Source organism: Salvelinus alpinus, chromosome 31 (genome assembly GCF_045679555.1).
Source record: "Salvelinus alpinus chromosome 31, SLU_Salpinus.1, whole genome shotgun sequence".
In the NCBI taxonomy this organism is placed as follows: Eukaryota; Metazoa; Chordata; class Actinopteri; order Salmoniformes; family Salmonidae; genus Salvelinus; species Salvelinus alpinus.
In genome coordinates this window covers 225,933-229,162 of record NC_092116.1, presented here as the reverse complement: position 1 = coordinate 229,162, position 3,230 = coordinate 225,933, and the positions used below count along the sequence as shown (strand labels likewise).

Genomic DNA, 3,230 nt, shown 5'->3' with positions numbered 1-3,230 from the left:
GAGCACATGCGGCTAAGCTGTGTTGAGTGGTTAACTTCTCTAGGATAGGGGGCAGCATTTTCACGTTTGGATGAAAAGCGTGCTCAGAGTAAACTGCCTCCTACTCAGTCCCAGATGCTAATATAAGCATATTATTATTAGTATTGGATAGAAAACACTCTGGAGTTTCTAAAACTGTTTGAATCATGTCTGACTATAACAGAACTTATTTGGCAGGCAAAACCCTGAGGACAAACCATTCTGATTTTTTTGTTGTTGAGGTCACTCTCTTCTCAAAGGAATTTCATTGGGAATTCAGATTTCTAAGGGACCTTCCTGCAGTTCCGATCGCTTCCACTGGATGTCAACCATCTTTAGAAATTGGTTGAGGTTTTTCCTTTGAGAAATGAAGAAGTAGCCATGTTCAGAATGAGGCTCCAGTGAAGTGTACTGTTTGTTAGAGGCGCATGACCAGAAAGCGTGCTACACATTGTTTTCCTCCGGTATTGAACACAGATCATTCCGTCTTCAATTTTATCGATTATTTACGTTAAAAATACCTATAGTTGTATTACAAAAGTAGTTTGAAATGTTTGGACAAAGCTTACAGGTAACTTTTGAGATATTTTGTAGTCACGTTGTGCAAGTTGGTATCGGTGTTTTTCTGGATCAAACACGCCAAATAAATGGACATTTTGGATATATATCGACGGAATTAATCGAACAAAAGGACCATTTGTGATGTTTATGGGACATATTGGAGTGCCAACAGAAGAAGCTCGTCAAAGGTAAGGCATTAATTATATCTTTATTTCTGCGTTTTGTGTCGTGCCGGGATGGTGAAATATGATGGTCTGTGATTGTTAGCTGTGATGCTATCCTCAGATAATAGCATTGTCTGCTTTCGCCGTGAAGCATTTTTGAAATTTGATACGTTGGCTGGATTCACAACAAGTGTAGCTTTAATTTGGTATATTGAATGTGTGATTTCATGAAAGAGCTGTGTGTGTGTTTTACAGATGGCAGAGAAAAGCAGAGCACCGGTGTGGGACTATTACATGGAATTGGCACCAGGGAAAGCAAGGTGTCTTATTTGTGATAAAGATGTAAGCATGGGGTCAGCAACGGCTAAATCAAAAGATACCACCAACCTGTGGAATCACCTTAAGAACACCCATCCAAAAGCCCATAAGGAAGCAATGATGAAAAAAGCAAACGCAAATTCTACACAAGGAAAAAGTGATACAGACACATCGCAGGCTACAATCTTACAACTTTTTAATAAGCAAGCAAAATGGCAGTACAAAAACCCAAGGGCCAAGACACAGCTCTGAAGTGACAATGATACTGAAGAGTCTGCTTAGGAGACAAATACTCTCAACAGTTTGAATAAAAATAGAGTTTAAGTTACCTGTGATGAATGTTGAAAACAAAAACTGTAATTTCTATATGCAGGAAATCCTATTTTAATAATGGGCATGGTAAGAATTGACTACCAAAGTGCGAGTCATAATTCCCATGACACCTTCTAGCAAAATCTGAAAAGTGGTTCCTTCATTCATTTATTCCATAGGATATTTTTAGATTCACTTAAAATAAGGTCTATGTTTCGTGTAGGCTTACCCCATTAAAAATTATAAAAAATTCACACCACTGTGAATGGCTGGTTGTCAGTGGCAATCATCTCAATAATTGCTACATCTATCTATGTAGCAATTATTGAGATGATTGCCACTGACAACGAGCCATTCACAGTGGTGTCTGACGTTGGTTTTCAGCGGCTGATTACTCTTGCTGAACCCCGGTACAGGATCAAAGATTAAAAGTTATTTCGCACAGAAATAATAGATAAAAAACATGAAAGAGTTGATGAAAGTGAAGAATCTGGTGGCTCCAGTCAACGCTCCACACATGGCATTCACAACTGACTGCTGGTCAGGCACTACAGAGTCCCTGATGAGCCTTACTGGACATTTCATTGACAATGTTTGAACAAGAAAGCAGGTTGTGCTGAATGTCAAGACTAATAATGGATCACACACAGGAAACTACATCAGAGAGGTTTTTGACCATGTTGGAATACTGGCAAATCCACACAGAACGTGTAGTGCTGGTCCTCAGGGACAGTGGGGCAAACATGGTGAATGGTATGAGACTGGCAGAGCTTCCAGACTTCAGCTGCAGTGCACACACCCTACAGCTTGTAATCAATGATGGCCTATCCAGTCAGAGAGCTGTGCTAGACATTATTGCCATGTTGAAGAGCTGTGCAACTCACTTTGACCACTCTGTACTGGCCAAACAGAGGCTGAGGGCCATTCAGGAAGAGCTTGGCCTTCCCAAACACAGCATCATCCAAGCAGTTCAAACTCGCTGGAACTCAACACTACACATGTTGCAGAGGATGTTTGAACAGAGGCATGCACTGAATGTTTATGCAGGTGAATACGGACACATCAGCAGTTTGTCTGCTGCACAGTGGGACATTGTCTCTAGCCTAATTGAGACTCTGGCACCTATGGAGGAGGTGACACTGGAGATGAGCCACACAACTCTACAGCCGCATGCATCATCCCCAGTGTGTCGGTGCTGAAGTTGATGCTACAGCAGGAGGGTTCTTCTACTCAAGGCATCAAAACTTTATGGAAGACCATGTTGGACAGTCTGACAAGGAGGTTCTCCAAGGCCGAAGAGACAAAGTGCCTGGTGCTGGCAACTGTCCTGGATCCACGTTACAAGAGCTACGCCTTCACCTCAGGGACAACACTAGAGAAAGCAAAAGAGTGGCTGAAGGAGGAGTCTGACCTACTAAGGAAACCAAATCCCAGAGCCACAGCAGATGGGACGAGTGAAGAGGAGGACCCAGATCCAGGTGCAAAAAAGCAAAGAGTCCAGGTAGATCAGTCACCCAGTCTGGTGGACAGCCTCTATGCTAGAATCCTTGGAAGCCAAGAGGGCAGGGCTGAAGTCCAGTGCAGTTTTGAAATTGAGTTTGAGCGTTACCTCAGAGCCTGTCATTGACAGAACTACTGGGAATATTGAAGACCCATGAAAGATGGTGGTTCGTTTTAACATATGTTCTCATGTTATTTGAGACTAAATTGATTTTATTTATGTATTATATTAAGTTAAAATAAAAGTGTTCATTGTTCATTCAGTATTGTTACAATTGTCATTATTACAAAAATGTGTGTGTGTGTATATATATATATATTTTTTAAATTAAATCGGCCGATTAATCGGTATCGGCT

At 41.4% G+C, this 3,230-nt stretch overlaps 1 pseudogene; it reads left to right on the top strand.

The window, feature by feature from the left end:
- The first annotated feature begins 1,703 nt into the window (after positions 1-1,703).
- On the top strand, positions 1,704-3,000 carry LOC139561000 (zinc finger BED domain-containing protein 4-like; annotated as a pseudogene).
- The last annotated feature ends 230 nt before the right edge of the window (positions 3,001-3,230 follow it).